The 25060-nt window shown below is 42.8% G+C and overlaps 1 protein-coding gene across 2 annotated transcripts in view; it reads right to left on the bottom strand.

The window, feature by feature from the left end:
• The window catches only part of UBE4A (ubiquitination factor E4A), a 1266879-nt gene that overhangs the window by 1075530 nt on the left and 166289 nt on the right, over nt 1–25060 (bottom strand). The window lies entirely within an intron of this gene.

Genomic DNA, 25060 nt, shown 5'->3' with positions numbered 1-25060 from the left:
AGCGGGCAAAACTGCCTTTCAGTTTGTAGCCTGCTACAGAACACCCTTCCTATTACAGGAACCCCACTTGGCATTCCTGAGAACACTGGAGAATATGAAGGTCTCTCCAAACACTACGTTATTGGGTGACTTCAACTACCCAAACACTGACTGGGAAAACTACTCAAGCCCAAACACCCTCACCCAACGGTTCCTTGAATTTATAAACTCTAACGCAATGGAACAACTGGTCACCACTCCCACAAGAGGGAACAACATATTGGACCTGGTCATCACCAACATGGGGACTCTATGTTCCACACCAGAGGTAAACCCCTCATTGGTAAGATCAGACCATAAACAAATTTCCCTAGACATCCATATCCCGTCCCCACCCCCAGCCAAGGAAATCACTGTAAAGAATTTCTCCAAAGCCAACTTTGCACTTCTCAAGACTGAGGTGAAATCCTTCAAAGCCCCTGGGCCAGAGGATAATACAGCCCAATCCGCAGAATCCTTTACAAATGCATTCTATGAGCACCTGCAGGAATGCATGGATCGTGCTATCCCAAATAAAACCAAGACTCACTCCTCCAAAAACAGGAGACCGGTCTGGTGGACCCCGGTCATAAATAAGCTATACAACAGAAGGAGGAAGCTACTACATGACGGAGCAAAATCCCAAAAAGGGAAGGCATCTCTGATCAGTATTAGCAAGAAACTTCGATCCCTCATAAAATCATCAAAGGCCAGTTTCAAAAGAAAAATTGCCCTAGACACTAAAGATAATCACAAGGCCTTCTTTAGTTATGTCAGAAACATGGGCGGAAACTCCCAGATGTGCTCTGAATTGTTGCATAACGGTACAAAATATACCAAACCTACAGACATAGCCAACATCCTGGCAGACAGATTCAGCACAAACCCCCCCCCCTTCCCCCCCAAAGGAGCAAACAACTATCCCAACTAAATGTAACCTCCCCGACATCACAGATGCACAGGTGAAAGCTGCCCTCTCCAAAGCAAAAAAACACAGCATCTATGGGACCGGACGGTGTCCCAGGCTGTGTCTTACACGAGCTCCAAGAAGAACGGAACCCTCACATTAAGTCACTGTTCAAACTTAGCCTTACTACAGGATATGTACCCAAAGAATGGCGTACAGCTACAGTGGTCCCACTCCACAAAGGTGGTGCCACAACGGACCCCGGAAACTATCTCCCCATAAGCCTGACTAGTCTGGTCTGTAAAGCTATGGAGCGTATTATCATGGAACTCATAAACAAAGACATTGGGAGTCTCCAGACACTGGACCCTACCCAATTCAGCTTTGTTAAGGGCAGATCTTGCCTCCTAAACCTAGTTGATTTCTTTGAAACAGTTACCAAAGCCATAGATGAGGGCAAGGTAGTCCACACAGCCCACCTGGACCTCGCAAAAGCCTTCGACACAATACCCCACTCGGGCATCATAAATAAGCTTACCAGCTTAAATATCAACCCCTATATCACAAGATGGATTGCAAACTGGCTCAGAGATAGAACCCACATGGTCAGAATTGCAGGTGCCATGTCTGAATCCAAACCAGTTATAAGTGGCATCCCACAGGGCTCAGTTCTGGGACCTCTCTTGTTCGGTATATACTTCTCTGAGGTTCAGGCTAACACGGGGGGTTTATGGCTGACAAAGTTCGCAGATGACTGCAAACTGGGGGCCATAATCGAATCTCCAGCTGACACAAGCATCCTCCAAAAGGGTCTCACAGAGACGGATGCTTGGTGCCAGAACCACGGCCTCAAGCTAAATGCTAAAAAGTGCATAGTCATCCCCTTTGGGAAAAACAAGGTGCCCACAAATTACCACATAGGTGGTAGTCCATTAAGTACAGAAGAAGTAATTAGAGATTTGGGGACAAACGTAGATAGTAATCTCTCCTTTGATAATCACGTTGCCAAAGTGGTTAGAATGACCTTCTATACAGCCCATCTTATCACGAAAGGGTTCGTATCTAGATCAAGAGAGGTCATTGTGCCCCTCTACTTGTCACTCATCAGGCCCATAATTGAATACAATGCCCCTTTTGGGATGTACCTTACCCGACACCTACAGCAACTGGAGAGACCCCAAAAGTACCTCACCAAGAGGATCATGGGCTACAAACAGATGTCCTATGCAGCTCGACTAAAGAAACTCCAGCTCTACTCAGTTGCTTACCGCCTACTCAGAGGCGATCTATGCCTGACGTACAAAGCCATGTCAAACCCAGAATTAATGGACATGCTCCACCTCAAAAAAATCCAAGTCCCTTAGAGCTACACGCTCCAGGGACCTAAACCTCAGCACAAAAATAAATAGGACATGCTGGAGGGACAGATTCATTTCCCAGAGGCTCCCCTCACTCTGGAATAGAATCCCAATTCATGTTAGACATAGCCCCTCGCTGACCCTCTTCAAGCGAAATTTGGACGCGTGGATGGGAAATCGCAAATTCACCCCTGGGATCTCTCCTGTGTCCCTGCTAGACAGAGGCACAGTAAACTAATCTTAAAAGGGTACCTTCTGTGACCTACTTTACAGAGGCACAGTAGGTTAATATAATAGGGAGGCGGAAGCCAAATACACTCTGGCTAGGCTTATAAATGCCCTAGGGCAGATAGCCTAGTATCTACCTATGAACCTATAAGATGAAATTGTGGCTAATAGCTCACTTCACACTTAAACAGCTTATAAAAATACAGTTAAAATGTATGCATATAACAAAAATTAACCCTTTTATAAGCAGGAGGTGAGAATGTTGCGCAGTTAGGAACACATCTGTCTTCCCTAAAAAACTGGCACGGAGAGAACTCTGATTCTCGCAAGACTTGCACCTGTGTGAGAAAGTAGGCTGACCTTCCCATTTCCTTCAGGATGAGTCCATGATAATTGTAGGCTACAGAATCTTCTGCATGAAATTCCTGTGTGCTAGGAAGTCCAGTGGCTGAGTTCACAAATAAAGGGCATGCAGTAAACTTCAGAATGTCTGATTTGGCCAACCAGAGTCAAAGAATCCTGAAATCACAGTATTTTCAGAGTGCACAAGAAGATTCGAATATGCATTTTTATAAGTGAAAATATAGGAATGTCTGCTGTTATGAACTCTAACAGCTGAAAAAAGTGCAAATGTCAATTGCAATAGAAATAGAGCAATGTCTGAAGGTGATGAATCTTGATAGTGAAGTAAGAAAGGCCAGGGGATAACAACACAGAACCAGAGAAATACTCTATCTTGTTACCAATTTGGAAATACTTTTCCATTTAGTAATATATTTATTTATATGACATTTGTTTACCGGGAAAGTCCAACTGGGTATGAACTCATTTTCAACGGAGGCCCAGGGAGAAAAGCTCCACAGTACACATTAAACAGAATTGTAAAAAAAAAATCAAACAATGGTTACAAATATTAAGAAAATAACAAAGTACTACAATTTGTGAATACAATAAAAAAAATAAGCAAAATATAATGCAAGCAATAAGTTGGCCATACATTATATACAAGATAGAAGAGAATTCCTAATATGCATGTTACATAATGATGCATGAAAAATATATAACATAATAATTAATATGATTTCTTACTAGCAGTTTTCTTTTGCACCTCTGTTAATATCTGCTGCACGTACTCAGAAAATAGGTGCCTAAAAGCATTAAAACTCTTATTATCCAGCCAGTTAGTTGCAGTTGTTTCAAGATGAGTTGCATCAAATAATCCCGTTTTATGTGAGTAGGTCAAGTCGAGGAAGCTAGTGGTAACTGCCCTTGTCTATTTCCAAAAGAAGGGTTAACCACTGCTGCTTGGTCCGCAGGGGAGTCACCACAACAATGTCTGGATAGTCCTCCTGAATCTTATGCTAATCTAGCTCTTCACCAATGGGAAACAAAATATATTTGTAGTGAGTTTAATGTTTTAAACCGTAATGTTTGTTTTTATCAGCGTTTTGTGGATGACTGCTTCCTTATTTGGAAGGGAACATCAGATGAACTTTGTTATTATATTAATTATTTAAATGGTACGACTAGTTTTTTAAATTTTAAGATGGAATATTCAGAAAGCAAGGTTGTATTTTTAGATTTATTCATAGAGTTGAAAGATGGTGCCATTAATACAAGTATACATAAAAAGGATGTACATGCTAGTAGGTATATACACAAGAGCAGTATGCACGCACCCCATATTTTTAAGGGGATAGTAACAGCAAAATTTAGTAGAGCCAGTAGACTTAACACTGACAATTCTATCTTTTTGGAACAATTTAATGAAATGCAAAATGATTTTTTGAAGTGTGGCTATGACCCATCCTTGATTTTAGAATTAAGTAATAAAACTATGAAGGATAGGGACACTACCCTTAAACCAATTTTTAGAATAGAAGATGGATCTACCATAAATCTGGGTAAAATTAGAAAAAAAAACAGTTAAAGTTAGATATGTAACAACGTTTAATACTAAAACTAAGTTTATTAAAAATATTAGAGAGAAATTGGGTTGTTCTGATGGCATCTCTAGAAGTAAGTAATATACTGGGTGCCTGCCCCTATTTCTCATATAGGAATATGAGAACTTTGAAAAATAAGCTATGTTATAAGGATTTTACTGGTAGACAAATTCCTCAAGTTAGTACAAGGCTTGGTACATTTAGCTGTTTGAATTGTACATGTTGTACCGATATCTATGGCAAAGGAAGTGAGAGATTTATTCATCCCTCTACAAGAAATGAATATACTTTTAAGCTTACAGCTAACTGTGTTAGTTCTAATGTGGTTTACCTAGCTACCTGTACCCGATGTTCTTGTTTTTATGTAGGTAAGACCACTAGAAACCTTAAAGAGTGCATTATTGGACATAAATCCGATATTAGGAGAAAGAATGAAAATAATGTATTATATAAGCACATTAGTACCAATGGAGATACCCATAGATTTAAATTCAGGGTGATAGACATGGTGCATGCATCTATAAGAGGTGGTGATATTAACAACTTCCTAGAAATTAAGGAATATGAATGGATTTTGCGTTTTGCCGCCGACCATTCACCTGGATGTAACACAGCTATAACTCTAAAACCAATTTTAGTGAGGTTACAATATACAAAATTTTAAAGTTTGGATTTTATTTACTGTTTTTTTAATTATTTATTCCAGTTTTGTCATATAATTGCTTCCAACGCATGGTTGGCAGGCTGCGATCATGTGATGGTTTGGCTCCTATTTAAATTTAACTTCTTTGATTTTTGAAATGTTTGTAGTATTGAAGAAGGGTTTAGTCCCGAAGGCTTTGCTGTTATTATTAAAGAATTTTCTCACCGTCAGTGTTCTCTGACCAGAAGAGTACCAGGAGAGAGAAGATGCCTGAAAGCCATCAAGGCCTGCTGGACTGCCATCAATTCCTTCAGATTTATGTGCAAATAAACCTGTTGAGAGTTCCAAGTCCCCTGAATGCATCTGCCCTCTAGATGTGCTCCCCAAGCGTAGTCCGAAGCATCTGTGGTGAGAGTCTGGCTGGCAGGAGGTGGACAAAAAGGCAGGCATTTGTTCTGTGCACAGGCCGTTGCCCACCACAGGAACTCCATCTGCAGGCAGGGAATCAGTGGAAGTATCAAGTCTAAATCCTGAGCATGTTGACACCAAAGGTTTTTGAGGTACCATTGTATTTTCCTCATATGCAATCTGGCATATGGAATTATCACAATACATGAAGCCATGAAACCCACGGCTTGCAAGAATTCTCTTGCAGAGAGCTGGGTCATGCTTGCCAAATTTTTGAAATAATCCAAAAGATCCATTTGTTTCCCTTGAGGGAAGAAACAATAAGTGTAAAGGCCACTGAAAAAACAATCAGTAAAAACAAAATGAAAATTCCAGCAAAGCTAGAACTTCCACTGAGTGACCAACCAAACCTCTTGTATCAGAGGCACATTGGATATATGCAAATGACCCTTATGAACATCAGGTGTTTCAGCTAATTGGTGATTCTGAATGCCCATGACTTGTTTTGTTTTAATGGACACTTTCAGGCCAATAAAGCCAAACCTCACTAGCTGTTGATATGCACACATCGGCCTTGTTATGACCTCGTCAGCACAGCACAAGCAGAGTGTTTGTCTAAGCATAAGAAACACAGGGCTGTTATACCCAGCTGATGTCCATCATCATTAGGGTCACTGCAAAAATATCCCAAACAACAAACAAACAATAAGTGAGAAGGTTACTGAAAAATCAATCAGTAAAAACAAAATGAAAACTCCAGCAAAGCTAGAACTTCCACTGAGTGACCTCCCAAGCCTCTTCTATCAGAGGCACATAGGATATATGCAAATGACCCTTATGAACATCAGGTGTTTCAGCTAATTGGCGATTCTGAATGCCCATGACTTGTTTCATTTTAATGGACAATTTCAGGCCAATAAAACCAAACCCCACTAGCTGTGGATATGCATATTTTAGCCTTGTTATGATCTTGTCAGCACAGCACAAGCAGAGTCTTTGACTAAGCATAAGAAACACAGGGCTGTTATACCCAGCTGATGTCCGTTATCATTAGGGTCACGGCAAAAATATCACAAACAACAAACTAAAACAATAAGGCCCTTAAGGGTCATTTGCATATATCCCATGTGCCTCCGATACAAGAGGTTTCGGAGGTCACTCAGTGGAAGTTTTAGCTTTGCTGGAGTTTTCCTTTTGTTTTTACTGACTGGTTTTTCAGTGAGCTTCTCAGTTATTGTTTTAGTTTGTTGTTTGGGATATTTTTGCAGCGACCTAATGATAATGGACATCAGCTGGGTATAACAGCCCTGTGTTTCTTACGCTTAGTCAAACACTCTGCTTGTGCTGTGCTGATGAGGTCATAACAAGGCTGAAATATACATATCCACAGCTAGTGGGGTTTGGCTTTATTGGCTTGAAATTGTCCATTAAAATGATGAAACAAGTCATGGGTATTCAGAATCGCCAATTAGCTGAAACACCTGTTGTTCATAAGGGGTCATTTGCATATATCCCATTGTGCCTCTGATACAAAAGGTTTGGGAGGTTTCTCTTGAGGGAGGAAAACCATCTGGGCGGCTGTGTTCAGGCTCGCTCCCAGGAATACAATCTCTCTGGTGGGTACCAATTTTGGCTTCTTTTCATTGATAGGTGTGCAGGTTCTTTACAAATTCCAAATCCTTTAGAAGTTGTTCTGGAGAGTTTGCCTGAACAAGACAATCTTTCAAATAAGGGTAAATTTGAATTTTTCTTTGCCTACAAAAAGCAATGACTGGAGCCAGGCATTTTGTAAAAACTCTGGGAGCAGTAGATAAGCCAAAGGGCAGTGCAGAGAATTGGAAGTGCCTGTTCCCCACCCTGAAGCGAAGGAACTGCCTTGCAGCTTTCCCTTATTGCGATGTGCAGATAAGCTTCTTTGAGATCCAAAGTCACCAGCCAGGAATCCTTGGCCAGCATTGGCAGCAACCGCTGAAGACTGAGCATTGTGAATCTGGGAATCACCAGAAAAGTGTTTAGAATGGACAAATCCAGAATATGGCACCTGGTGCCCCCTTTTTTGGGAACCAGGAAAAGTACTGAGTAGAAGCCCTGGCCTATCTCTACTGCAGGAACTGGCTCTATTGCTCCCAGGTTTAGCAAAGAAGAAACTTGTTTTTCTGCTTCTGCCCTTTGATTTGGGGGAATATCTGGGAATCCTTGGTGGACAGGGAAGGTGTGAAAGGAGAACTTGCAGCCTTGTGATACTATTTTGAGCACCCATTTGTCGTCTGTGATGGTGAACCAGACATCTGCAAAAATGGCTAACCTTCCCCCCAAATTATACCATGGGCCCGCAGAGGCAGGCAGGGGAAGGCAGGAGTCATTGGGAATGCTTGCTTTGGGAAGTTTGCTTAGAGCTCCCCGATTCTGAAGAGGAAGCCTGCCAGTGCTTAGCCTTTTGAGGGGTGGAAGTCTGTCCCCTAGAAGCCCTGTAACCCCTAGCCCTAGTGCAACCCTGTTTACTTGGGTCAGGAAAAGTCCAATTCTTAGACGTGTAATGTCTACTAAAACGAGGAGGCTGAACTTGCAGAAAGTCCTTAACAGTTTGCATAGATTTGGCCTTATCCTCCAACTTTTTCAATACCTCTTCTGCTTTGTTACCAAAAAGATTGTCCTTGTGCAAAGGTACATCCAGTAATTCAGATTTGACAGATTCAGAAAATAGCTGTTCCCTGAGCCACACATGTCTTCTAATGACAGAACCAGTGGCAGCTGCCCTGCAAGAAGCCTCCAAAGTGTCAAAACCACAATGTAGAGAATGTTTAGTGACAAGAGTGGCAGAATTCAATAAATCTTGCATGTCTTTACTCTCCATCAGGGAAAGAACACCAGCAATTTTAGCTTTAATAGCCTCCAAAGTATGCTGCTGATACTTAAACATATGAAAAAGACAATTAACAGACTTAATACCCAGGGTGGAGGAAGTATAAACCTTTTTACCCCATCTATCCAAGGCCCTAGATTCCCTGTCAGAAGGAATAGGATTTTTAGCAACGGTGGCTTTAACACCTTTAGGGCCCTGACAAATAATCTCTGGATCAGCAGTAGGATTCTTGAAAAGAAACAGATGAGAATCAGGAACTCTATAATACCTGTCAGGCTTTCTGGGAGCAGGAGGAACAGAATTAGGAGTCAAAGAATTCTCCATGAAAACATCATCAACAACTTCCAAAACCAGAGGGATAGCAAAGGCTTATGCTGTGGCAAATCCAAGAATTCCCTAATCCATTTCTTAGACTGAGGGTAGTCCTGACTTTCCCATTTAAAATGATCCCTAAGAGTATTCAGTGCATCTCCAAAAGAAAAATCTTCCGGAGAGGAGGCAGAAGGGATGGAATCTTCTGCATCAGAATCCTCAAAACCAGAAAAAAAGTTGAGAGTTTCCCTCATCATCAACAGAATTGCTGGAAACCTCAGAGTCTAAGGCAGACAAAACTTCTGGGGACAATTCCCTAGCTCTCTTAGAAGGAGGTGGCTGAGAATCTCTGATAAAGGTCAAGAGATCAGTAGCCATTTTAATCATCTGAGACTGAGGCATTTGAGTGGAGGCCGGCGCCTGCTTTGGAGTAGATTTTTAGGCTGGAAGGCCTGCTAGAAAGCCGGAGGGACTCAGAAGGCGTAGCCACTGCAGAAGTCTGAATCAAGGTCATTAGTCTGCATCTGCTCTCCGGGGGGAGAAAAGAGGCCTCAGAAACCGGCACCTGCTTAGCTGCTCCGGATCCATCAGAGGCAAAGACTGGCAGAGGGTCAGAAGACGAAGTGGAAGCCTGCGGTATGGAGGACTCAGAAAAGGTCTCCGCATACTCCTGCTGCTGAACATCTGCAGACGGCAGGGGCAAAAAAAAGCCTCACTGACTACCGCTGGGCCGACATCCAACTTAACAGGGACGTCGACGGCTAATTTGACCCTAAGCCTGTCGCAGTCCTCATCCTTGCACTTCTTAGGAACATCTGAAGTCGGGAGACCAGAAGACGCCATACTGACTAACTTAGGCCAAACTCCAAAATGCTTGAACAAGATCCTAGCTCTACAGTGCTCTACAGGTTGAAAGAAGCACGGAGAACACAGTTAGGGATGTCGTGCTCAAGGCCCAAACAAGTAATACAATAGTAGTGAAAATCACAGTGCGGAATCTGTTTTCCACAGGCAAGACAGTTATTAACTTTCTCTGACATTCGTTAAAGCAAGAAAAGAGGGTCACCAACGGGGTACTTATCTGAGGAGGTCTTCAACTAAGCAGTCGGAATACAAAATGAAGGTACTCGGCTGACCGGCACTCGTGCAAAATGTTTCTGCTTTGGGCTCCGCGGCAAGTAAGACTGAGAAAATGGCGTCAGCTGCCTTCCTTTGTACCTGACGTCCTGACATCAGGCCTAAACCGAAGGCAGCCAACGTCATATACCAAGGACTTTGGTATTCTGACCGACTGTGGGCTACCGGGAGCCTGATAACCCATTTGTAAGGACTGAAACAGTGAAATATGATGAACATCTGGAAGTGGGAGCTTTAGAAAAAGGGTAGCGGCACATTACATACAAAATTTGGGAAGGCAGGAAATGAATGGGTTATGTAATGTTCGATTCACAATGACTGTTATAGATTATATATGATGTATAATGTCTGAAACTGAAATATGTCAATATGGTTTATTTTCATTTATAGAACTGTATGACTGCCTATGACTAAACTGTTTTTTGCTTAAAGGAAAAAAATACATTTATCCCAGCTCACAAAATAATTTAAGAACAGTATCAAAATAAAATTGTTAAACAATTTTTTTTTTACATAAAGTAAAAAGTCACACTTTACTGTTAAAAATGACTGAAAGTTGTGGCAGTCAATAATACATTCTTTCTTACCTTGACATGAGCAATTTCACAGAAAAAAGTTAAAATGTGGAAGTCCCCCCAGAATGTATTGACCCTGACAGATGTTAGACCTTGACAAACTGCACTCCCTGGAAGCACTTCTATCACTGGAAGATGTAGATGTCGGTGCATCAAAAAAAACTGGTTTAAAGCCTCACAGAGTATCCTGACCCTGCAAAGTTATAACGCCTTCCACACTTTTAGCCCGCAAAATGAATGTGTGAAAACCAAAGGAGGTGGTGTTTCAATCTACGTTAAAGACAAATTCACCTCCTGTCTAGTTAAATTGGACAATTCCATGCTGTTACTACAGGTCCAGGTTATGATGGGTAAGACTCCTTTCAAGTTCTAGCCAGTTATAGATCCCCTTCTATGGATCACAACATACATAAATTGATGAGGGCAAATCTGTGCATACAGCATACCTCAACTTGGCAAAGGTTTTCGACACAACCTCACATTCAGGCATTATAAATAAACTTAAACTGAATGTAAACCTCTTCATTGTAAGATGGGTTGCCAACTGGCTCACAGACCAGACACACACTATCAAAGTAGGTGACTCCACATCAACCAGCAGACCTCTTACCAGCAGGGTGCCATGGGGTCAGTGCTGGGCCCCCTACTGTTTGGGATATACTTCTCAAGTTCAGGTCAAAACTAAAGGGTTTTGGCTAACCACTTTGCAGATGACTGAGTCCCCAAATGATGTCAGTATACTCCAGAAGGGTCACACACAGACCAATAACTGGTATATTAGTCGCAATCTCAAACTGAATGAAAGAAATGCATCATTATTCCCTTCGGCACAAACAATGTCCCTTCACACTATCAAATCAACAACAATACCCCAAGTACCCATAAGTGATATAGGTTGACCATGATCTTAACTTCGATGACTACGTGTCTAGCATTGTAAGAAAAGTTTTCCAAGTAGCTCACTTGATTAGTAACGGCATTGCCTTGAGAGCAAAATAAGTTATAACCCCCCCTATACTCGGCACTTATCTGGCCCATAATGGAGTATAATGCCCCATTCTGTATGTACCATATTAAGCACCTGCAGCAATTAAAGAGACTTCAGAGGTTTCTAACAAAGAAGATCAAGGGCCTCCAGCATGTGCCTTACATGGACCGACTAAAGTCCCTGTCACTATACTCCGTATCATATAGACTTCTTAGGGGAAACTTATGCCTGCCCTACAGAGCAACCCAAGACACAAATGTAATGAACTTACTCCATATCTGTAAATCAAATGAGTCTAGGGCTACCCATTCCAGGGACTTAAATATGGCCTGCGACTTAAATACGACATGCTGGAGGGAGAGATTTTATCTCCCAGCGACTGCCATATCTTTGGAACATGTTACCAATTCATGTGAAGCACAGCACCTCTATGACACTTGTGACAAAAGGAGGTACTGCCAGCACAGCTAGCTGGAATTTTGTAAATAATTATGTCATTTGCGAATATCAAACAATTTATACACGATGCTTCTGTTACAAATGTCTTAGAACTGTATGTCATATGTATATCAAACTGCTCTGTACAGATGTTTATGTTGAAAAGGTATTTGTAAAGTGCTTGTGCTTAAAATGCCTACACAGTGTGCCTACTGGAAGAGAACAGACATGTGCATGCACTATTGTAACTGTTTAAATGTATATGTTAACAGACAAAATGGAGGGTAAACCTCAGTCCAGCAAACTTTAGAAAAAATACCTGAATTTAAATTACTTTACAGGCTTGGACATAAAGAGGCTGACAGGTTTCAATGTAGCTAGAGACAAAGTCTGCACTAGAAAGCTTTCTGTATTATCTTCTGGGGTGAATGAATTGCTACTTTGGAAGCATGAAGGAATGCAGTTGTTTTCTAACTTCCAGCACCTACTAACGATCTGAGCAAAAGCCCTTGACTGGATATTTTTACAAGAGATGCTAAATACTTCCAGCTTCCAGCAGTGGGGGGTTTGCCTGGGAACTAGAAGTCAGATGACAATAAGTGATGACATTCTGCAAGCTATCCCAGCAGTAATAATTTAGGTATTATTTTGAGAAGTCTCTCAGTGAGACAGAGCCTTCTGTATTCTGTCTTGGACCTGACAACAAGAACTGTTCACCACATCTGCCTTGCTCTAATAGTAAGTTACTAAGAACAGTAATTCTCTTGGACAAAGTTAGGAATATAATGAAGCTTAGTTTAGACATTTTTTGTGTGAGCCTGTACTGCAATGTTATTTTAAATATTTGCTGTGGTTTTGAACTCTGGTATCACTGTGAATATACATTTAGTATTGACTTGTCCTTTTATTATTTATTATTAAACATATTTAAACCTTTCATTGCGGGGTGATCTGTGTAGAGATATTTAAGTTTTGAGAGGACTTGCATATTTATTTGGTGACACTGTGTGAGCTACTCCTAATAGCCTTGCTCTTGGTCAAACTACCATTTGTATTAGTATTAATATTATACAGTAAAATTGGGCACCCTTTGTTAAGGTTCCTAAAGTAGCTGATAAGGAGTGACTGTTGGCAGTAACTACCTTATAGTCTAGGCAGAAGCAGGCATAGCTAGTAAACATGTGCCAGTCTTTCCCAGGCGTGTGTGTAAATCAAACCTCAGACAGAGTGTGTCTGTCAGCTATTTGGTCAGGGACACAAAGCCGTGGTTAGACAGAAAGGGTGCTGGAGGTCTTGGCTTGGTCACTCAGCTCAGATCTCAACTCTATAGCTGTGCCAGTGGGAAGTCTTATTGGGGATATGGAGGAAGAGGGAGAAACCAGCCCCGGACTGACTGTGGTCTCTGTGTACTCTTAAGGGAAACTGCACTTGATGCAGAGAGCTGCTTCTGGAAATACTGTGTGTGTACCTGTTATCCTCTCCGTGAACATCCTCCCACAGGTGCCAATGGTGAGGATTGAGACTTCTTGATTACTGGTCTAGTGATGGGTCGTCACATATTAATTGGCTGGCAGTGGTAGGATCACCACAACACATACTGGGATCCAGTGGTGTGGATACTGAACTCCTGTATCCTGTAAACAGTGGTCACTAAAGAACATGTTTATAGTATTAAGAAGCCACACTTTAGACATTCAGAGTTTCATATCACAATAGTTTTAGTTTTTTTTTTTTTTTTGTTAGCTTAGTTAGCCAGGGAGAGCAGGCAAGGATGTCAGCTGAGGATTATGGCAAGCTGACAAAAACAGAAATGACTGCAGCCTTAACCACAGTTGCAGCACAGACCAGCAACCAGGAACACAACCAGACTGGCCTTGGGGATATACAGCTCTCAGAAAATGGACAGTTCCACTTTTCCTCAAAGGACTTAAAAATCCATCTGGAGCTAAACAGATTTGAACTGGGGTACAAATAGGTTCATAGGTTAATAGATAGGTACTAGGCTATCTGCCTGAAGGCATTTATAAGCCTAGCCAGAATGTGTTGGCTTTCGCCAGCCCCTTAGATTAGTTCCTTGTGCTTCTGTCCAGCAGAGCCACTGAAGTGATCCCCGGGGTAAACTTTCTGTTTCCCATCCATTCGTCAAGGTCTCTCTTCAAGAATGTTAGCAAGGAGCTCTGCCTAATGTAGATTGGAATCTTGTTCCAAAGCATGGGAAGTCTCTGGGACAGGACTCTATCCCTCCAGCACATCCTATTTATTGTTGTGGTGAGGTTTAGATCTCTAGAGCGTGTGGCTTGAGGGGATATGGTTTTCTTTAGGTGGAGCATATCCATCAATTCTGGGTTGGACATGGCCTTGTATGTCAGGCAGAGATCACCTCTGAGTAGGCGGTATGCAACCAAGTACAGCTGGAGTTTCTTCAGTCGAGCTGCATAGGGTATCTGTTTGAGGCCAGTGATCCTCCTGGTGAGGTACTTCTGTGGTCTTTCCAGCTGTTGCAGGTGCCTTGTAAGGTATATCCCAAATGGGGCACTGTACTCTATGAGGGGTCTGATGAGTGATGCGTAGAGGGGCACAATGACTTTGATCTGGATGTGAACCCTTTTGTGATTAGGTGGGCCATACAGAAGGATTTTCTAACCACTTTGGCAATGTGATTATCAAAGGAGAGATTACCATCTACTTGGGTCCCCAGATCCCTTATTATGTCTTCTGTATTTAGGGGACTATCACCTATGTGGTAGTTTGTGGGTATTTTGTTTTTTCCAAAGCGGATGACTATGCACTTTTTGGCATTTAGCTCGAGGCCATGATTTTGACACCAGGTATCTGTCTCAGTGAGACCCTTTTGGAGGATGTGTGCGTCAGCCAGAGAGTCAATTATGGCTCCTAGTTTGCAGTCGTCTGCGAACTTGGTCAGCCATAGTTCTCCTGTGCTTGCCTGTACCTCTGAGAAGTATATGCTGAACAGGAGGGGTCCTAGGACTGAGCCCTGGGGTAACGCCACTTGTAACTGGTTTAGAATCGGACCTAGCACCCGCAACTCTCACCATGTGGGTTCTGTCCGTGAGCCAGTTGGCAACCCATCTTGTGACGTAGGGGTTTATGTTCAGGCTTGTGAGCTTGTCTATAATACCAGAATGGGAATGGTGTCGAAGGTCTTTGCGAGGTCTAGGTAGGCTGTGTGTGCCACCTTTCCCTCGTCTATAGCCTTGGTAACTGTCTCAAAGAAGTCCACCAGGTTCAGGAGGCATGATCTGCCTTTAACAAAGCCGAACTGGGCAGGATTTAGTGTTTGGAGGTTCTCAATGTCTCTGTTAATGAGTTCCATGATGATGAGCTCCTAAGCCTTGCAGACCAAGCTAGTCAGGCTTATAGGGCAATAGTTCCCAGGGTCTGTTGTGGCTCCACCTTTGTGGAGTGGAATAACTATTTCTGTGCACCACTCTACGGGTACATAGCCTGAGGAGAGGCTGAGTTTGAACATTGTGTTTAGGTGAGGGGTTAGTTAGTCTTTGAGCTCGTGTAGGATGCAGCCTGGGACACCGTCCGGTCCCACTGATGCTGTGTTTTTGGCTTTGGAGAGGGCTGTTTTAACCTGAGTGTCTGTGATTTCAGGTGCTCTACATTCTTCTGGTATGGTTATGGGCCCTTTTGGGGGTGAGAGGGGGGTGAAGTTTGTACTGAACGTGTCTGCCAGGATGTTGGCGATATCGATCGGTTCAGTGTATTTTGTGCCATTCTGCACTAACTTTGAGCAGATCTGAGCATTGTCACTTAGATTCTTGACATAGCTAAAGAATGCCTTGTGGTTATCTTTGGAGTCCTTGGCCATTTTTCTTTCGAAGCTTGCCTTGGATGATTTTATGAGGGATCGTAGTTTCTTGCTGATACTGATCAGGGATGTCTTCCCATCTTGGGATTTTACTCTTTTCTGTACTAGTTTCCTCCTTCTATTGTATAGCTTGTTTATGGCAGGGGTCCACCACACAGGTTTCCTTTTCTTGGAGGAGTGAGTCTTGGTTTTGCTTGGGATAGCACGATCCATGCATTCTTGTAGGTGCCCACAGAATGCATTAGTAAAGGATTTTTCAGCTTGGACGGCGTTATCCTTTAGCATGGGGGCTTTGAAACTTTCCACCTTGGTCTTGAGTAATGTGAAGTTTGCTTTTAAAAAGTTTTTCATGGTGGTTTACTTGTCTGGGGGGGGGGGGGCTATACAAAGTGATTTGTTTATGGTCAAATCTAACCAGTGACGGGTTGACCTCCGGTGTGGAATACCGGTCGCCCATGGTGTTGATCAGTTGATCCAGGGCGTTTAATTTATAAATTCTAGAAAATGTTGGGCAAGGGAGCTAGTACTTGAGTAGTTCTCCCAGTTAATGTTTGGGTAATTGAAATCGCCCAATATTAAGGTGTTTGGTAGGACCTTTATGTTTTCCAGTGTTTCCATAAACACTGAATGGGGGTCCTGGGAAATGGTGGGTGATTTGTAGCAAGCTACACTTTGAATTGCAGTTTTTCCCATTGTTACTTGCACGTGGATGATCTGAGGCATCATGCTGTGCCACTAACCTGGAGGTGTGGGTATCCTTGATGAATATGGATATGCCCCCGCTTTTTGTATTTCGGTCCTGGTTCTGTGGCCGAAATGTATGGTATGAGTTGCAGCCTGGTAGTGCTGGTGTGCTTTCTGGAGCCTTAAACCAGGTTTCTGTTACTGCACATATATCTCTATTTTCTCCACATTGAGAAGTGCCTCCAGTGTGTGCATTTTCAGGTTTAGACTTCTGTCAGTGAGTAGCATTACCCTCAGTTTTTGTTACCTGTGCTACTTACAGCATTGGGTTTGTCTTTTGAGCCTTGCCTAAAAAAAGGCACTATGGGGGTGGCAAGAGCTTTGGCCAGTATTCGAAAGCCTAAGGGTGACAGGTGGAAGCCGTCTCTAGCGAAGCAGCGTGGCTTGTCGAGCATGTCATCCCAGGCTAACAGACACTGGATCCCCTTTGAATAACACCAGAAACTTAGCCAATTGTTAAAATTGATAATTTTTTCTTTATACCGTGGTATCATTCTTGGTGAGGGCAGGATGCTACGTGATCAGAGAGCTCTTCCATGTCTCTTTTCATGTAGTCCAAGGAGATATGGCTCAGGTCATTCACACCAACATGGGCAATGACAGAGTCATATTTGTACTTGTTCTGGAGTGACCTGAGTGCTTGTATTATGTGGCGGATCCTGGCACCTGACAGGCAGCTAACAGTAGCCTTCTCCTTATTCAGCCTAGTGAGTGGGATGTCAGTGTGCCTAACTACAGAGTCACCTATTACTAGTATGTTAGGTATGTTATTTTACCTTAAGGGCTGTGATTGCGTGGCCCACTGGTTTTGTGAAGTATGTGTTTCATGGTTTGTGTTGGGGGGGGGGGTTGCTTGGATGTCTGCTTTGGAGGTCTCTGTTGCTTTTGAAGATTTTTATTTAGAGCCTCCGAGTATGTTTTCGTGTATTTATGTGTGTTTTTTGCCGGTGCTGGTTTAATGGGGCTATGTGAGACTGGTGGTGTGATGCAAGTATTTCCCTTCTCCTCTTGACTGTCTGATCCAGTCTTGGGTTGAGAGAGCTTAACCTCCAGTTTGGCTGTATAATTGCATGTCTCGCATGTATTAGTGTTTGCTGGTAGGAGGAGAGGGTTGTCTGTGTACATGAGGCAGTTGTAACATTGCCTCAAAATGCGCAGATTCACCAGTTTGGACTGGAGAGTACACCTGAAACTGCCCTTTGGACATGCCTGAATAGGGTACAGTGAAGTGTTTTGCTGAATGACTGGTAAGGTCGAATAGAAAGCCTTGTCCTTCTCTACAGTATAGGGGGTCTAGTGCTAGGGTTTATAAGTGCTTGCTATGAGTTTTGAGCAAGTGCCGGGCTGTGAAATGAATGGCTTGAGTGCTTAAGTTGAAAGTTTGTCTAGTTCCAAGGGAAAAACGGAAGAGGAGACTTTGTGGAACCGGGAATAGTCACATCCTAGCTAACCAGTGCTGCCTGGCACGCAAAACCGGGCAAATGCGGTTTTTATAGCAGGGAAATAAAAGAGATAGAAATTAGCCTAAAATGGCCAATAAACTACTAATTTCTGGGATGAAATCACTTCTCCAGGGACAGATAGGCTGCTCAAAGCTCCCCTCTCTCACAGGTGAACAGAGAAATTCCTTCTATCCAAGTAAGGTATGGGCAAACACAGAGATTTATAACACAGCCCTGAATTCAGCACTAACATGAAAACTGGACTATACTAGCTTAGAAAGGCGGGAAACAAGTATTTTTTTTTTTCTTCATAAAATAAAGCAGATACAATAAAAAAACACTTTAAATGCACAGAAAAGGATACTTATTGTTATATATCTCAGATCAGAGTTGTAGTCAATGCCCCTTATAATAAAATAGGAAGAAACACAAATACAGTAAAAGCAGATGAATGAAGTGCATTTTTTTTGTTGTATATAAAACAATAGAAAACAAACAAACTGATTTAAACATCTTACCCAATTAACCAGAAAAAAGCTCAATACTGAGCCCAGTTCCAGCAGTCTTCAATCAGACAAGTTCCAACTGCACACTCCTGCCACCAGGGTGCAGGGGAACCTTCTCCAAAAAAAGATGGCCTGGATCAGTGCTCAAGTTATACAAACAAAGCTAGATTCAGCAGGCCTGAATCTGGTCTATGTAAATGAAAATAAACTGCACAGTAATGTACACGGTCAGAAACTTTAATAATCACAGAAAAAAATAATAAAGTTAGAGCTTTCATGACTCACAGGTCGCTTCATCAGACAGATTTGGTCTGATGAAGCGACCTGGGAGTCATGAAAGCGTTAACCTTATTATTTTTTTCTGTGATTATTAAAGTTTCTGACCGTGTACATTACTGTGCATTTTATTTTCATTTACTCTCCATTTTTCTGCACTATACTGCACCCTGCATCCGTTTTTTTTGTTCTTCTGAATCTGGTCTATGCTACAGCAACAAGGCTCACCATTTTCAGAAAGAAACTGTTGAAATAAGCAGGTACAATAAGCCTGTGACCAGAAATTCCCAGCTTAGAAGGGCAGAATCCAGCCTCTCCTCCCACAAAAGTGCAGACCACAAACCTTCTTAATGAAGAATAACTGGCCTGTAACCCAAGTGCTTAAACCAGAACTAATACACTTTTAGAATAGCAGACACTGAGCCTTCAATCAGCAATTCTCAGCTTAGACGGATGTAAGCTACCTGTCCTGCTACAACAGTGCAGACCACAAACCTTCTTAATGTAAAACAACCTGTATGAAGCCCATGTGCTTAAACCAAAAGACTTAGAATAACAGTTACAATTTAATCAGGCTACTACCAAGCAGTAACAAATGCAGCAGAATAAATAAAACGGAGTACTTTTAAGAAGAGGCAAAAGCAAAATAAAGTAGGAGGAAACACAACAGTAAAAGCAGATGAATAAAGTGCATTTTTTTTGTCAGTAAAGTGCAAGGAGAGAGGAAGGAAGCACCTAAGTGGGTTGGCTTTTTTCAAATCTTCTCTCTGTATTAAGTAGAGTGAACACTAGACTCAGAATATAATCTCACTGTACTCGGTTAAGTGAGCAAATGAGATGGACCCAGGAGGAGTGTTCAAATACAGACTTACAGGAGGGGTGGGAAATTCCAGAGCCACTAACACTAAGACAAGAACAGGAAGGGTGCGAGGGTGTGGAACTAACTGCAGAGAGACACAGCACACTATTCAATGAAACAATTAGGTAACAGAAAAAAATGAAAAACAGTACTTTTAAAACTGCAAGTTTGTACTTAACAGAAGACTAAAATACAATATTGCAAGTTTGCACTTAACTTCAGCTTCTAATGTAGGTGATTGTAGCCAACCAAGTCTCTCAGAAATTGAGCATAAAATGAATTCTCAGACTTTGTGGCTAGCACTTAAAGTGCAGAGGAAGCCCTCTAGGCTAACAGTTAAATATCAGATAAAGAAGTGAGAAGACCACCACCCCCTCTTATAGCAGAGAGGCACACAGCACACTATTCAATGAAACAATTAGGTAACAGAAAAAAATGAAATACAAAAATGTTTGGAAAAAGAATCAGCAGAGAGACTGCGGTGTTTGGAGGCTGAAGAAAATGAGAGGCAGGGGCAACATGAAAAGGAGATGTTGATTCTTCACCAGGATCATGTAGGGAATGGGGAAAGGAATAACCAAAATCCAGAAGCAACAAATGTCAATAAATTTCTTCCACAAGTTACAGAGGGTGATAATTTTGATAGTTTTATTCATATGTTTGAAAGGGTATGTAAACAGTATAATGTTGACCAAGTGCTCTGTACAGTTCCTGACCCCTTTATTCCATGGTAAAGCTGTAATTGCGGTTTCTAAACTGTCTGATACTGATTGCTTAAAATATAATACAGTTAAAAATAATTTATTAGAGTGCTTTAAGTTAATATCTGAAGCTTATATATAAAAAACTTTTGTGAGCATAGATGCAAAGCAGATGAAAGTGTGTGTGATTATGTTGCTGCGTTAAACACTTATTTTCATAGGTGGGTGAGTGGGTGTCAGGTTACCATCTTTAAAGGGCTGGCAGACCTTTTTGTGAGGGAACAAGCCTTTAGCACTTTACCCGAGGACATGAAAATTTGGTTGGCTGATAGGGAATGCAACAATGCAGATAAGTTGGGAAAAAAAGGAGACCTATACCTAGCAAGCAGGGCATCACTGCACAGGAAAGGAATACCCAGTGCTGCACATGGGTATAAGGGAACCCATGTGGGGCAGCCTAAAACGCCCCAACAGAGTCCGCCAGTAATAGGGGAAGCCACTAGTTCAGGTACACGGCCAGGATCAAGGGTTAAAAGTTTTAAATGTAGCCACTGGGGCCATTTAGCATATAGATGTCCAGGGAGCCAAGGAGGGGAACAAATGGCAAGGGAGACAGCAAGTGTGAATAACAGAATGCCAGTTGTAAGTTGTCTAGAGACAACAAGGGTACAAAACTACCACAAGAGGTTATATTCTATCTAAGTAGATGGGAAACAGGCCACTGCTAAGAGAGAGACAGGCTCTGATCTAACCATCGTGAAGCCTGCAATGGTTAAAGAGGAACACTACTTGCTTGAGCAGTCTACACCAGTCAGAGCTTTAGGAGGGACCCCATTCCAAATACTGTTGGCTAGGGTTCACCTTGACTGGGAGGGTGGAAAAGGAAGCAAGCAAGTATGTGTGCTTGAGGATATCCCTGCAGATGTCCTGATAGCAAATGATTTTGATAATGCAGTACCTTGTGTGTATGCAGTTACATGCAGTCAGACTTGGAAACAGGGATGTGGGTCTGGTAGCCTTGAGGGGACCTAGACAGACCGCACACTTGAAGCCAGGAGTGGTGAGGTGGTTACCTCTAAGAGGGAGCTACCCTGCAGCAGTGAGACTGAAGGTGAACCACAGCTGTTGGTGAGTACTGATGCTCCCTTGGACAGAGCAACTGCAAGGGCAGAGGTGAGTAGTAGTACCCAGGCTGACAGTGATGCATCACTGTTGGAGAATTCCAGACTTCCTGTGCAAGGGGAGCTGGGAAGGATTACAAAGAGAGAGGTGAGACAGGCTCAGCTCTCAGACCCTATATTACAAGGCTTGAGGGAGGTAGCTAGGGAAGTGCCTGATTCTCAAGGAAAAGGGGAATCTGTATACTGGAACAAAGGGTTACTGTACAGAGAGTGGACTCCTGAGGGTGGGCTAAAAGGCGAGGTAATATATTAGTTGGTAGCGCCCAGACCCTGCCGTCTGGCACTTATAGCCATAGCCCATGATATTTCCTTTGCAGCTCATATGGGCAGAAAGCGCATCAAGAGACGTATTCTGCAGAACTTTTATTGGCCTTGGATTTCCAGGGATGTAACAGGGTACTGCAGTACCTGTGAGCACTGCCAAAAAGTAGGCAAGGCAGGAGACAAGGTGAAAGCTCCTGTGATGCCATTGCCTGTGATTGAGGAGCCATTTAAGAGGGTAGCTTTGGATATTGTGTGGCCTCTGAGTACTACAAGTTCCAAAGGGAAGAAGTATACACTATGGGAGTAGATTACGCTACAACATACCCTGAGGCAGTGGCTCTGTCCTTCACTGAGGCAGAAAAGGTGGCCAATGTTTTTAGACATTTTCAGCACAGTAGGTTTCCCAAAAGAAATACTGACTGACAGAAGTGCCAATTTTATGTCAGGTCTGCTGGCTTATCTGTGGCAGCACTGTGGGGTGAAGCAGCTAAAGACCACCCCAGACTAATGGTCTGGTGGAGAGGTTAACTCTACACTAAAAACCATGGTACAGGCATTTGCAGACCAGATAAGAGGGAGTGGGACAAATATTTGCCCCATCTGTTTGCATACAGAGATATGCCTCATGAATCCACAGGTTTTTCACCCTTTGAGTTGCTGTATGGGCACAGGGTGAGGGGACCTCTAGATTTGATTTGCGATGAGTGGGAGGGCGAATGTGAATCCCACAGGCAGTCTGTTGGGGCATATGTCCTAAACCTAAGGACAAGGCTCAGGGAACTCATGGTCTTGGCCCAGGAGAACCTGGCAGGAGCCCAACAACAGAAAAAGGTCTGGTATGACAGGAATGCTCGAGGCAGAGAGTATGCTGTGAGGCAGCAGGTTGTGGTTCTCATTCCGGTCAGACACAATAACCTGCAGGCAGCTTGGGAGGGACCCTTCAAAGTAGTAAAGAAGGTCAGTGATGTTAACTACATGGTAGAACTGCTAGGCAGGAGGCAAGGGCACAAATTGTACCATGTTACCATGATGAAACCTTACCATGATAGATAGGCCCTTGTGCTGAGCATTTGCAGTGGATGGCAGGAGGAGTCTAAGGGGGATCTGGTGATTGATCTCCTCAGTGAAGCTCAGACCGACACCTCAGTGGAAGGAGTAGCAATGTCCTAGCAGCTGTCCCCTACCCAGGTTCGAGAAATCTGAGCAGTGTTACAAGAGTTTGGGCGCATGTTCACTGGGAAACCAGGATGTACCCACCTGGTGCAGCAGCATGTGGATAGTGGACTCCAAAAGTCTATCAAGCAGGGCCATTATAGGGTGCCTGAGAGAGTGTAATCTAGGAGTCCAGCAGTCCCTGGGCCTCCCCAGTGGTGCTGGTACCAAAGGATGGCAGCACTAGGTTCAGTGTAGACTACAGGAAACTAAATAGTTACGCAGAGTCAAATGCCTAGGACCCATGCCTAGGACTGATGACGCCCTAGAGCAGCTGGGGGGGGGTGTTAAGTATCTTAACACTATTGATCTTACCAAGGGCTACTGGCAGGTGCCATTGACTCCCAACACTAGAGAGAGGCCAGCCTTTGTAACACCTTTCGGCTTGTATGAGTTCACGAAGATGCCCGTTTGGATGAAAAATGCCCCAGCGACTTTCCAGAGGCTTGCAGATTGTATTATATGAGGAGCAGGAGATTTTGCCCTTGCTTATATGGATGATATTGCCATCTACAGCCATTCCTGGCAAGAGCACCTTCAGCATGTCAGGGAGCTGCTGGGCAGACTACAGAGGGCAGGGTTGACCATTAAGTCCAGTAAGTGTTAGGCAAGTATGGCAGAGTTCTCATACCTGGGACATTGAGTGGGGAGTGGTAAGATCAGGCCAGAAACGGTCAAAGTGGAAGCCATTCAGGCATGGCCTGCCCCTCTTACCAAAAACCAAGTGAGGGCATTCTTAGGGACAGCAGAGTACTACAGAAAGTTTGTCCCCAATTATAGTACCATAGCTGCTCCCCTCACAGACCTGACAAGGAAAAACAAGCCAGAAAAGATAGTGTGGACCCCAGCAGGTGAGCAGGCATTCCAGAAGCTTAAAGGAGCTTTGGGAGGACCCCCTGTGTTAGCTACTCCAGATTACAGCAAATATTTTTTTGTGCAAGTGGATGATTCAAACCACGGGTTAGGGACTGTACTCAGTCAGGTTTCCTCAGAGGGAAAAGAGTACCCAGTAGTATATCTCAGAAATAGACTCCAATCCAGGGAGAAACGCTATACAATTGTAGGAAAGAAATGTCTAGCCATAGTCTGGCCATTGCAGAAACTTCAGCCTTATCTGTATGGAAGGAAATTCAATGTAGTTACAGACCACAATCCCTTAACATGGCTACATCAATCCAGCCAGCAAAATGCCAAGCTACTAAGGTGGAGCCTAGGGTTGCAGGCATATATGACAGTGCAACACCATAGTGGGGTCAGCAATGCCAAAGCAGATGGGTTCTCAAGACTGGGACTGGGGTAATGTATTCCCAGATAGGGCCATCCCTCCTGAGCAACGTTTCTCAAGGGTCAGCTGAAACACTAGCTTGAGTTTTTGAAGGGGGAGTGTGTGACAAAAGGAGGTACTGCTAGCACAGCTAGCTGGAATTTTGTAAATAATTATATGTCACTTGTGAATATCAAACTAATTTATATAAGATGCTTGTGTTACAAATGTATTAGAACTGTAGGTCATTTGTATATCAAACTGTCCTATACAGATGTTTTTGTTGAAAAGGTATCTGTAAAGTGCTTGTGCTTAAAATGTATCCATGGTGTGCCCTACTGGAAGAAAACAGAAAGATACATGCACTATTCTAACTGTTTAAATGGACATGTTAAAAGAGAAAACTCGAGGGTTAACCACAGTCCAGCAAACGTTAGAAAAATATCTGAAATTAAATTACTTTATAGACTAGGCCATAAAGAGGTTATGTGACAGGTTTTGATGCAGCTAGAGACACAAAGTCTGCACTAGGAAGCTTTCTGTATTGTCTTTTGGTGTGAACTAATTGCTGCTTTGGAAGCATGAAGGAATGTAACTGTTTTATGACTTCCAGCACCTGCCAAAGATTTGAGCAAAAGCCCTTGTGTGGGTATTTTTAAAGGTACATGCTAATACTGCCAGCTTCCAGCAGTGGGATTTTCCCTGGGAACTAGAAGTCAGATTAACAGAAGTGATGTCATTCTGCAAGCTATCCCAGCAGTAATATTTTTGATATTATTTTGAGAATTCTTTCAGTGAAACAGAACATTCTGTATTCTGTCTTGGACCTGACAACAACAAGAACCATTCACCACGTCTGCCTTGCTTTAACAGTAAGTTACCAGGAATAACAATTCTCTTGAATACAGTCAGACATATAGTAAAGCTTAGTTTAGGTATTTTTCTTTATTTG

The sequence above is a fragment of the Protopterus annectens genome, chromosome 8.part0 (genome assembly GCF_019279795.1).
Source record: "Protopterus annectens isolate FY-2018-M chromosome 8.part0, PAN1.0, whole genome shotgun sequence".
Taxonomy (NCBI): Eukaryota; Metazoa; Chordata; order Ceratodontiformes; family Protopteridae; genus Protopterus; species Protopterus annectens.
The sequence above is the reverse complement of the archived record's forward strand: the minus strand, read 5'-3'. Positions and strand labels throughout refer to the sequence as shown.